Genomic DNA, 12,690 nt, shown 5'->3' with positions numbered 1-12,690 from the left:
AACAACAATATGAACTAACCAGTACCCCGGAGCTCTTGTCTCTAGCTGCATATGTAGCAGAAGATGGCCTAGTCGGCCATCACTGGAAAGAGAGATCCCCTTGGTATTGCAAACTTTATATGTCCCAGTACAGGGGAATGCCAGGGCCAAGAAGTGGGAGTGGGTGTGTAGGGAAGCAGGGCCGGGAGAGGGTATAGGGAACTTTCCGGATAGCATTTGAAATGTATATAAAGAAAATATCTAAAAAAAAAAAAAAGAGTTGTTGTAGTCATGGTGTCTTTTCATCGCAATAAATCCCTAAGACACCCTGGAAAGAATCTTCCCATTGGTTAAACAGTATCAAGTTATCAGCTCTGAAATAAAAATACAAGTAACATTGTATGCACTGCGAAGATTGTAGTTATATACTTAGAAATATGTATGTTGTGTATAGTTATAGAATATTACATTTATATAAAGAAAAGGGGGCCATACATTTGGGAGTAAGGGGGTAATATAAATGGGAAGGAGGGGGCTGGCAAGATGGCTCAGTGGTTAAGAGCGTCAACTGCTCTTCCAAAGGTCCCGAGTTCAAATCCCAGCAACCACATGGTGGCTCACAACCATCCGTAACAAAATCTGATGGAGGCCAGCCTGGTCTACAAAGTGAGCTCCAGGACAGCCAGGGATATACAGAGAAACCCTGTCTCGAAAAACAAAAAAACAAACAAACAAACAAAAAAAAACAAAATCTGATGCCTTCTTCTGGAGTATCTGAGGACAGCTACAGTGTACTTACATATAATAAATAAATAAACCTTAAAAAAAAATAAATGGGAAATGTTGGAGGGAGGAAAGGGAAGAAGGAAATAATGTAATTATATTTTAACCTCAACTAATAAAATGTTTATCATGTTTTAGGTTTGTTTATTAGTATTTCTATCACAATTAGACATGGCTCCTCACTTGCTTTTCTTTTTTCTTTTTAACCTTTGTGTTCTCTTCACAACATCTGGTTTATGGGGTCTTTGAACTTATATTTGCATCGACATGAAGGCTATACAGATAATGGCTGAAGGTCAGTCCTTAATCTAGACTGGCTCCAGTGTTCAAAGAGCACAGCAAAAAGAAATGTGAAGTCTGGGAACGTCAAAAGTCAGAGATAATCACTCTTGTTTGTTTTTACTCCACCAAACAAATGGTTAATTAAAATCATACTCTTGACCCCTCAGACAGAAGTTATTTCTTGGAGAAATTGGCCCTAAAAGTCAGACAGTGGGGGGCTGGAGATCTGACGCCCTCTTCTCATGCATCTGAAGACAGCTACAGTGTACTTATTTACAATAATAAATAAATCTTAAAAAAAAAAGTCAGACAGTGTGCTCTCCACACCAAAAGTTCATGGACTTTGCTTAATTCTACATCACACCCATGTCTCTCTACAACTCCACTTTAGTCTGGTTTTAGTGTGTCCCTCAAGAGAAGTCTTGTATTTGTTTTTGTCAGGAGTCCTTCAAATGTCCCAACCTGGGGCCATTTTAAAACCAATTTCTTAGCTCAGAGCTACTGGATCACATAAGTAACATAAATTCAGACTACAAAATACCTGAAAAATGATGTCAAGGTATTAATTTTAATGAGTATAGTTTTTTAAATCTCTAATAAAATTTCAAACAGAAGCAGGAATGAATAGCTTGTCTTCCTACTTGGACATAGCCTTTCCAGAGCCTCACACTTATACAAAGCTCTTAGTTCTACTGTACTAATCAACGTGTGCTCAGAGACCTATCTCCTGATCAACCAAGAGATTTTGGGCCCCGGGGCGCTCCCGCCGCGGCCGCCGCCCTAGCCGCGGAGCTGTACAGAGCGGAGCCTGTGAGCTAAACTGAGCCAGTGGCCCTGAGCCAGCGGGTGGGCGTCCGGGAGGCGGCGGCGCAGGGAGGGGCCCGAGCGCGCACGTGGCCCCGGCAGCTGCCCTGGAGGACAGCGGCCCCCGCATGGGGCGCGGCCGTTAGCTGCCCCAGCCCCCATGCCGAGCAGTGGCAGCACAGGACCCCAAGTCTACTTCCAGAGTCCCCCTGGGGCCACAGGCGAAGGCCCGAGGCTTGAGGATGTGGCTCAGATGAGTATGACTCAGTGAGCCAGCAAGGGAAGGTCACCGTCCAGTAAGACCCGCAAGGAGCTACGGAAGTGCCTCAACCTGGAGGAGTGGATTTTATAACAGCTCATGGGACTCTGTGACTGTCAGGAGGATAGATGTGGATGAACTTTTGGACACAGAACAAGGAAAGTGATGATACCCGGGCTGCTAGAGTCAAGGAGCTGTTAGTTGAGTGTTACAAACTCACTGAGGCCTTCATCTCTGGCCTGCTGGACAAGATCTGGGGCATGCAGAAGCTGAGCACATCCCAGAAGAAGTAAGGGTCCTGACGCAGGTGACCGTGGCTCCCACAGGACAATCGCTGCCCCCATCGTCGAAGCAACAGCAACACTGGGGGACCCTACAGCCAGGCCTCGTGCCATGAGCAGGGATCCCCATGCCCCTGTTTAGGGGCCATTTCCCTTGCCCTCAGTTTTCCACTTTTGGGGTGTTTTCTTGTTATTAAACTGACAGGACTTAAAAAAACAAACAAAATAACAAAACAAAGATATTTTACTCAAGCAGAGAACTCTCACTCTGCCAGTGGATCTAAGTGTCAGCACTTATGCAGAGGGTTCATGATTCACTGAAGAATGATATCCCAGACTCAAATAGTATGCAAATGCAGAGACTTTTATTCTACAAAAGTCCAGCATGCTGGGATCTACCATATACCAAGATAGAGATGCCCAATTTAAAGCACATTAGGGAAATTCAAGGGAGGCGTGAGTGACCTTTATCTTAATTGGTTGGCTCTATATCTAGTGACGGTCCAGAACCATTGCTGGGGGGGGGGGGGGGGGCTGGAAACTATTACTGACCAAGCTTGGAAACTGTTGTTGACCCCATTGCCCTTGCCTCAGACCAGGTGCCAGGACAGTTTCTGTTTGGCTGCCCGAGGCCTGGAGTTTTTCCAGTAACTGACTTGCCTGGGCTTTCCCAGTTCTTATAAACAGAGATTTAGGCCTAGTCTCCTGAACTGCCGATTTGAAGCCTGCCTCAAGTCCTCTTAGCAGAATTGTATGCCCAGGTCTAATTTTGGCCCTGAACTGCAGTCTGATACTGTGGAATGACATGTCATCCTGTAAAATGGGTTCTCATCAATAACACTGGACCACATAGATAGAAAGAGTTTATAAGAAAATTGGAGCTGGAAATTTCCTAATGAAAAAAAAAAATAAATAAAAAAGGAAGACATGACTGCTCCTAGGTGTGTGGATGAGGTTTATTGTAAGTAAAGGGGAGAGCATAGGCAGAGACAGTTTCAGCTGGGTAACCCATTTTACATATGACCCTGAGCTGGCCTTGAGAGAAGAGGCAGAGGGGAGAGGAGAGAGAAGAGAGTCAGAAGACCAGGAGACCAATAGGCCAGGAGGATAAAGTGTAGACAAAAAGGACCTGCTGAACAAAATGGTAATGCAACCCCTGGGTTGAGAGTTCAGGGTAGTGGATGGAGTATGCCAGCCATACCCATAACAGATAGTAATTGTGGGATGCTGGGAGATCCTAGAAGCCAGGTTCCCTTTGATATGTTAAATAGGCACCTCAGACATTTGTCCTAGGTTTGAGAGTAACAAATGTGTATAGCCTAGTAATGCTGGGGCTGCTCTACTATAGTACTGTGATGTATTCCTTACATATCTGTGGTAATGCTGGTGTAAAGAGACCTAGTTTTCTGGGTTTGGTGGCTGATTATGGGATGGACCCCCGGGTGGGGTAGTCTCTGGATAGTCCATCCTTTCGTCTTAGCTCCAAACTTTGTCTCTGTAATTCCTTCCATGGGTGTTTTGTTCCCTATTCTAAGGAGGAAAAGAAAGATTTTGCTGAAGGGACCCTGTTATAGCTGTCTCGTATGAGGCTATGCCAGGGCCTGGCAAATAGAGACGTGGATGCTCACGGTCAGCTATTGGATGGAACACAGGGCCCCCAATGGAGGAGCTAGAGAAAGTACCCAAAGAGCTAAAGGGGTCTGCAACTCTATAGGTGGAACAACATTATGAACTAACCAGTACCCCCAGAGCTCATGTCTCTAGCTGCATATGTAGCAGAAGATGGCCTACTCGACCATGACTGGGAAGAGAGGCCCCTTGGTATTGCAAACTTTATATGTCCCAGTACAGGGGAATGCCAGGGCCAAGAAGTGGGAGTGGGTGGGTAGGGGAGCAGAGTGGAGGGAGGGTATAAGGAACTTTCGGGAAAGCATTTGAAATGTATATCATGAAAATATCTAATAATAAATAAATAAATAAATAAATAAATAAGAGACCTAGTTGTCAATCTTTTAAGTGCAACATGCATTACACTGGCAAAGGGGCACACATAGCACCCATGAGGTAGGTAGCTAAGGTAGGACTGAAAGTCTGAGGCCAACCTGGGCTACATAATGTATAGTTTGCACCTTGTCTTAAGCCATTTTGAATTATCATAACAGGATACAATAGAGTGGGTAATTTATAAAGAACATACCTTTGTTTTCATTCTGTTATATAGGCTGGGATGTCCATGATTAAGTGCTGGCATCTGACCTGATAAACTTTTTCTTTTTAAAAAAGATTAATTTTTACTTATGTATGTGTGTATACCATTTGCATTCCTGATGCTCATAAAGGCCAGTTGTCCTGGAGTATCAGATGGCAACAAGGCACCATGTGGTGTTAGGAACCTGATCTGGGTCTTCCGCAAGAGCAGCGAGTGCCTCTAATGGCTAAGTCATCTCTTCAGTCTCATGGTGAGGGCCTTGCTGCCCTCTAACATGAAAGAAAGAAGAGCCAGAAAGTGAAAAATGATATGGTTGTATTCCTTTATTAAAATAGCGGAGCCCTCTTGGCCCAATTACCCCTCTGAATTGCCACAATACCAATAAAATTCTGGCATGAATTGTGGAAGGAAAAAATGTTCAAATCATGGCATATTTTCTGTGTAAATATTGTATAATATTTTATGCATATTCACAAAGAACATTTCATTTACTCCATTTTAATGGACTTGAGTGAGAACTGCAAACTGGCAAACAACTGCAGTTGGCACGTAGAGGTTTTCCATCTACTTATTCAGTTATCGCTCACAACGACTGAAAGCTGCTGAATAATTATCTACTCAGCTAAAATTCTGCCAAAGGTCAACTTCAATGATACTGATTTCAGCAAGTCAAATCAAATGATACAAAAAGTTTAAAAAATGTTTTTAGAGCTCAGCAAAAATTTGGCCAAAGAAATTTTTTTCAGGCAGGAAACCTGATCTACTCATCTGTTTTTTCCTTCTCCTTTGAGAAAATGGAATTGTCCACTATGTAATATTATGTAATTCCAATAACATCTTCTGTATCCAATTAGCTGTAAAAATAACTACCAGAAAGGCAATCATGTGTAGTCTCTTAGTTGGGGTTTTACTGCTGTGAACAGACACCGTGACCAAGGCAACTCATAAGGAGAACATTTACTTGGGGCTGGCTTACAGGTTCAGAGGTTCAGTCCTTTATCATCAAGGTGGGAACATGGAAGCATCCAGGCAGGCATGGTGCAGGCAGAGCTGAGAGTTCAACATCTTCATCTGAAGGCTGCTAGTGGAAGACTGACTTTCAGGCAGCTAGGATGAGGGTCTTATAGCCCATACCCCAAGTGACGCACCTATTCCAACAGGGCCACACCTACTCTAACAGGGCCACACCTTCTAATAGTGCCACTCCCTGGACCATACATATACAAACCATCACATGTAGTAAAAGCATTTCCTCTTTGTAGATTCAAAAATAATTTTTTGTTTGCTGTGTAAACTAGTATTTCAAAAATTCTTATAGTATATCATAAATAACAGTCTTCTCAAGCAATATAATGATCAAGGTTTTACATTCTTTTGCAATAATTCTTAAATGGAAATATACATTAGAATCACCTGAAGGGCCAGGTGTGGTGGTACATGCCTTTAATACGAGCACTCGGGAGGCAGAGGCAGGCCTGGTCTACAAAGTGAGTTTCAGGACAGCCAGGGGAACACAGAGAAACCCTGTCTCGAAAAACAAACAAACAAAAAAGAAAGAAAAAGAAAAAAAAAAAAAAGAATTACCTGAAGGGGTTCAGATTTTCCAAACCTCTCTGGTTCAAACATAAGACAATGTGGGAGGCTGAGATTCTTTGTTCATATTTATATACTTTCTAGGCTTCTATAGGATTTCTCTATTTGGCCACATACTAGTTTGCATCATATGAAAACTCTCCTACTATAAAACATAAGTACTGGGTAAAATAAGACAAGCATCCTGTTAAATGAAGTTATCCGGGAGAAAAGCTCTATGGTAGAATATTTGCTGAGCATGTGCAAGGACCTGAGCATCTCCAACACCCCCTCAGTGAGACCCTTTCCCCTCCCCCCTCTCTTCTGAGGCTCCCTTGGGTAACCCCCAACTCTGGCACATCAAGTCTCTGAAAGACCAAGTTTAAAAAAAAAAAAAAACACAATAAAGGCAAGTTTGCTAAAGTTAGCTTTTTCTCCTACCTAACTCCCTCATGGTGGACGCAGTACCTATTACTGATCAAACCTCAAAATATTCTGATTACCACATAGAGTCCTTCCTTCATCTCTTCCTATTTCCTACCTTAATCCTAGGGTTGATTTAACTTTTTACTAAATCTTTTCTTTCCCAACAACTATTAGGTTCCCTCCTCTCTGTTTCTTCCTTTCTCTTATTTTAATGAATGAACTTAAAATTTTTCATTACATTTTAATTCTTTCAGGGATGGGCACATATATGCCACAGCAGCATATTCTGTAAAAGACCCCAGACCTTAGGAACAAATGACACCATGTTAGAGGCACTATTCTGACCTTAGAACCCAGCACCTGCCTGGCACCTGCCAAAATGGGAACAATGGCTTAATCCATCAAAGACATAGTCCATAGTCCAGGATCCAGGAAAGTCCATAAAGGTACTAACCTTGCTTTTTGGCTTTTGTAATTTTGATATTTGCTAACTATTCTTGATTTTTTAAAACTTGATTTTCTGACTGTTGGCAAATTCCCTGAGCAGTCACTGGCTTACAATACACTTTCTATTTGGCTTTAAGAGCATCCATATGTGTTCTCTGGTGGAGTTACCTTATAGTAATACATCCTACAACCTGTGGAAACTGATTCTCTCCTACCTTCATGTGAATTACAAGGCTAAAACTCGATGTAGGATCTGAGGCTTAAACTCAGGTCCCTGGGCTTGGGAGCAAGATCCTTTACCACTAAGCCATCTAACCATTCTGGGTTCATCTCTTTCTATGTTCACCATGAAAGAAATATCACAGGAAACTGAAATTAACTTTAAATATGTATTCACTCACTTTGTATGTCTCTTTGTGTATAGGTATGTATTTTAATGAACATGTATGTGTATGTGTGTGTCTGTGTGTGTGTTTAAATGCAGGCACAAATGTGGAAGTCAGAGGAAAACTGTCAGGAGCTGTTCTCTTCTACTACCTTTTAGGATCTGGGTATCAACTTAGGTTACAGGCTAAATCCCCAAAGTTGTCCTCTGACCTCCACACACATGTGATGGAACAAACACATACACAAACATATACAAATAAATGTAACTTTTAAAAACCATTAAAAGCACTGTCATGAGCACACAGCATAGCATTAACCAATAGCACTTTCCTAATATCATTCTATAGAATTACACTTAAGTATTAAACAATCTTTTCTTGCCTTAGAACCCAAGAATATCTAGACGTCTACAGAAATATGCTCTAAGATATATAGTAACATCTCCCTTTAACACAGATCCACATATGCTACTATGGTGGTTTTAATAAGGATGGCTTCAAATATCCTATGACGTTTGTGTGTGCATGTGTGTATATTCATGTGGACTCTTCAATCACTCCTCCACCTTTTTTGTGTGCAACAGGGTCTTTTCCTGAACCTGGAGCTCACTCCAGAAAGCCATCTATCTCTGGTCTCTCAACATAGCAGTTCAGACAAGCAGGATTTTACATGGGTGCTAGAGATCCAAACTCAGGCCCTCATGCTTCCATGGCAGACACTTTTACCAACTTGAACCATCATCTCCATAGCCAGAGACAAAATACTTTTTATGCAGAGATTATTTTCAAATAAGAATTTTTTTTTATGGAAGGTGAGGCTCTCAGTAGATAATGCACTAGTCTGTAGTCACAGAGCTCCTATGGTGAGGTGGTGGACCCATTCCCAGAAGCCTGAAGGCTAGATAGCCTGGCATACATGGGGATAAACAATATAAGACCATTTCAAACAAGAAGGAAAGACCAGCACCCTCACACATGCACCAAGTCATACATGAACCCACACCTCTACACACTCACGTATACAAAATATTCTTTTCTTGTTTTTTCGAGACAGGGTTTCTCTGCATAGCCCTGGCTGACCTGGAACTCACTCTGTAAACCAGGCTGGCCTCGAACTCAGAAATCCGCCTGCCTCTGCCTCCCAAGTGCTGGGATTAAGGCATGCACCACCACTGCCCAGCATACAAAAGATTCTTTTTTTTTTTTTTTAAAGATTTATTTATTATATGTAAGTACACTGTAGCTGTCTCCAGACACTCCAGAAGAGGGCGCCAGATCTCGTTACGGATGGTTGTGAGCCACCATGTGGTTGCTGGGATTTGAACTCTGGACCTTTGGAAGAACAGTCGGGTGCTCTTACCCACTGAGCCATCTCACCAGCCCTACAAAAGATTCTTAAAGTAGCAATGAATGATGCCTAAGTCCTAAAACATATTTCCTTCAGTAGTCTTTATTACTTTTCCAGATAAGTACATAGACATCTTTATATTATTATTATTGGAACACAGAGACAGGCGTTGAATTCCTGGTTCTGGGATTACAGGCAGTTTTAACACACCTGACATCAGTGTTGGGAATCAATTCAGGTCTTCTAGGAAAGTAGCAAATGCTCTTAACTACTGACCAACGCCAAGATTGTAACATTTTGGTTACAGTAAGAACACCTTGGACTGGGGAGATGGCTCAGTGGGTAATAACAGTTGCTTCTATAAGTACTGGAGTTTAAATCCCCAGTACCCAAATAAAAAGCCAAAAAGCTGGACATGGTCTCATTCAAGACTATGGGAACAGATTGGAGGATTTCTGGGGCCTGGCTGGCCACAGCCTATCTGCAGGTTTGGTGAGAGACCCAAGCTCAAGGGAATAATGTATACAGTAATACAGCAAGCTATCCAATATCCTTCTTGGCTTCCATGTGTGTAGAAAGGCACATGCAATGTATACACACACACACACACCTAAAAACCAACTTTTCATGCAAGACTTGTGACCTAGAATTTAGCCTTATCAATGGTAACCCTATCCAATATATATTAGTAGCTACCACATTCATTTGTAGCATTATTATAAAAACACACAATGAGACTCTCCTGACCCATAATTGACTGTGTCTTCTCCTTTTCCTGTGTACCTCTATTGTGCCTTCCCCACAACATGCCTAAAACTCTCTTCCAAACACACAACTTTGCTTCATATTTTGAATATTTGATTCCCAGTTGGTGGAAATGTTTAGGAAGAATTAGAAGGTATGACCATGTTAGAGTGTCACTCAGGGAAGGCTTTCAAAAGCCAATGCCATCTAGTGTGGCTCTCTCTGCCTTGTGGTTGTATCTCAACATGTAAGAACTTAGCTACTTCTCCAGCACCATGCCTGCCTGACTGTTGCCATGCTCCCCACCATGATCATGGACCCTAACTCTGTGAAACATGAGGCCCCAAAGTAAAGTTTCTTTTAAATGTTACCTTGGCCACTGTGTCTTATCATAGTAATAAATGGATGATATGCAAACCTTTAATCCCAGCACTTGGGAGGCAAGGGCAGGTGGATCTGAGTTCGAGGCCAGCCTGGTCTACAGAGTGAGTTCCAGGACAGCCAGGGCTACACAGTGAAACCTTGTCTCAAAAACAAAACACACACACACAAATAAACAAAGAAGAAAGAAAATGGAAGGACCAATATCACCAGTTTCTTGAAGGTCAATTATACTGTTTCACTGTCAAATCTGTAAAGTGAACTCGAAAGACAAATTTTATTCAATTGACTGTAAAGTGCTCAGTACAAGCAAAGGAAATCAGGGGGAAAAAAAAAAGAAAAAGAAAAGTTAGAATAAGACTTCCTTCTAAAAAAAGGTTCAGAAAATATTTTTTCCACCTAGTAATTAAAGCTTCCATGTAGGACTACTCCTGAAGATGAATCTCTATCTAGCGCAGTCAATTCTTATTCAACAGAAGGCAAGTTTAACAATCTTTTTGTTTTGTTTGGTATTTCGAGACAGGGTTTCTCTGTATAGCCCTGGATGTCCTGGAACTCACTCTGTAGACCAGGCTGACCTCGAACTCAGAAATCCACCTGCCTCTGCCTCTGCCTCTGACTCTGCCTCCCAAGTGCTGGGATTAAAGGCATGCGCCACCACTGCCCAGCAAGTTTAACAATTTTATAGCAGCAGTATATATAGTATTTCATAGTCAGGCAGTTTCTACCTGCTATTCTCCTCCTTACCCCTTTAGTCAAAGTAAGAACCCACTTGGCTTATTCTCAGCTTCTAGATACACACAGAATTAGGCTCTGTCTGTTCTTGACTGGTCTGCACGAATGAGTGAAAGTAACACACACTGTCTACCTTGACTATTCACACTTCACTGCCAGCAGTGCACTCCCCAGTCACCCCTTCCCCAACCCCATGAACTCTAAGCCTCATCTGGAACCATGGATATGATAAAATTATACTCTCCACTCAATTGCTACATTTCCATCTGTGTAACTTGGCATGTCATGACAGATATGTTCTCTAGATCAAAACAGGAACAAGAAACAGCACACTTTGCAAGTTAATTGGAGAGCAAAATAGGAAAAATATACCGGGCAGGTGAAGGGTTCTGTTTGCAGTTAAGACAGTTAAGAATACATTCCAGGATTCATGCTTGCCCCTGACTAGACCTGATGGGAAATGTGGTGAATTATGGCTTTGGCCTTTTAAAGCCCCTGCAAAATGTGAATTGTGGCCATTTTCTGGGAACCCAGAGATGGACTTGGCTAGAGTACATTAACCTGGCCAGTATTTAATTAAATCTGTTTCAAATTTGACTTTAAATTATAGTAGTGGTATTATTCTCAATGGGTGAGATTAATTAACAATGTAGTGCAAACAAATCATAAATTTTGCTATTTAAATCTGGTGGTAGGGGCTACAGTGACAGCTCAGCAGTTAAGAGCATACAGTATTCTTTTGTTTTGTTTTGTTTTTCGAGACAGGGTTTCTCTGTATAGCCCTGGCTGTCCTGGAACTCACTTTGTAGACCAGGCTGGCCTCGAACTCAGAAATCTGCCTGCCTCTGCCTCCTGAGTGCTGGGATTAAAGGCGTGTGCCACCACGCCCACCTTGAACATACAGTATGCTTACAGAAGTCCTGAGTTTGATTCTCAGCACACATCTTAGGTGGCTCACAGCATGTAACTCCAATTCCAGGGAATACACTTCTGGCCTCTAATAGCATCTGCAAAACACACATTCGTAATTAAAAATAATAAAAATAAATATTTAAAAAGTAAACAAATTCACTGAATTTTAGGGTTTGTCCCAATGGCACACACTAATTCTGGTTGGTAAAATGTAGTATCAGAAATGTAAATAATAATAACCCCAGAAGCAAATGATCAGCTTAAACTGATGAAAAATCAATATTTATGCATTCAATTCTAAACCTTCAATTTTAAAAATGATATAGTCATACTATAAAGCATCCTTTGAAAATATGAATACAGATTAGCACAGTTCCTGAATATGCTATGCCTGCAGTTGTTCTAGGATATGTGACAAAGTGTGGGCTTCCATATGTGGAAGTGCTGTGTAAGAACCGGTATGTAGGAAGAACCTTCATTCAGCCAAAGATGAGGTAAAGACACTCGGTGTTGCAAAGAAATTTGGCATGTTGTCTGACAACTTTAAAGGCAAAAGACCTGTTCTCGTAGACGATTCAACTGTGAGAGGCAATACTAGCTCACCCATCATAAAACTCCTCAAAGAATCTGGTACAAAAGAGGTGCACATTTGAGTCACTTCACCACCAATAAAATATCCGTGCTTCATGGGAATAAACATTCCTACAAAAGAAGAGCTCATGGCCAATAAACCAGAATTTGAATGTCTTGCAGAATGCCTTGAAGCAAACAGTGTTGTATAACTGTCAGTGGAAGGACTGGTTTCATCTGTTCAACAAGAAATAAATTTCGGGCTGGAGAGATGGCACTGACTGCTCTTCTGAAGGTCCTGAGTTCAAATCCTAGCAACCACATGGTGGCTCACAACCATCGGTAGTGAGATATGACACTCTCTTCTGGTGTGTACTTACATATAATAATAAATAAAATATTTTTAAAAAGAAATAAATTTCAAGAAGCAGAAAGTGAAAAAACATGATATTTCAATTCAAGAAAATGGAAATCATCTGGAATATTTCGAGAAGACTGGACACAATATGGCTTGCCTCACTGGGCAGTAGTACTCTGTGGACCTGGAATGGTAGCTGCCTGGACAGATGTGT

General features: G+C 41.7%; 1 pseudogene; it reads left to right on the top strand.

Annotated features, from left to right (window-relative positions):
- Positions 1–2,400, top strand: part of LOC110286432 — a 4,660-nt pseudogene extending 2,260 nt beyond the window's left edge.
- The last annotated feature ends 10,290 nt before the right edge of the window (positions 2,401–12,690 follow it).

This window comes from Mus caroli, chromosome X (genome assembly GCF_900094665.2).
Source record: "Mus caroli chromosome X, CAROLI_EIJ_v1.1, whole genome shotgun sequence".
Classification (NCBI taxonomy): Eukaryota; Metazoa; Chordata; class Mammalia; order Rodentia; family Muridae; genus Mus; species Mus caroli.
The sequence above is the reverse complement of the archived record's forward strand: the minus strand, read 5'-3'. Positions and strand labels throughout refer to the sequence as shown.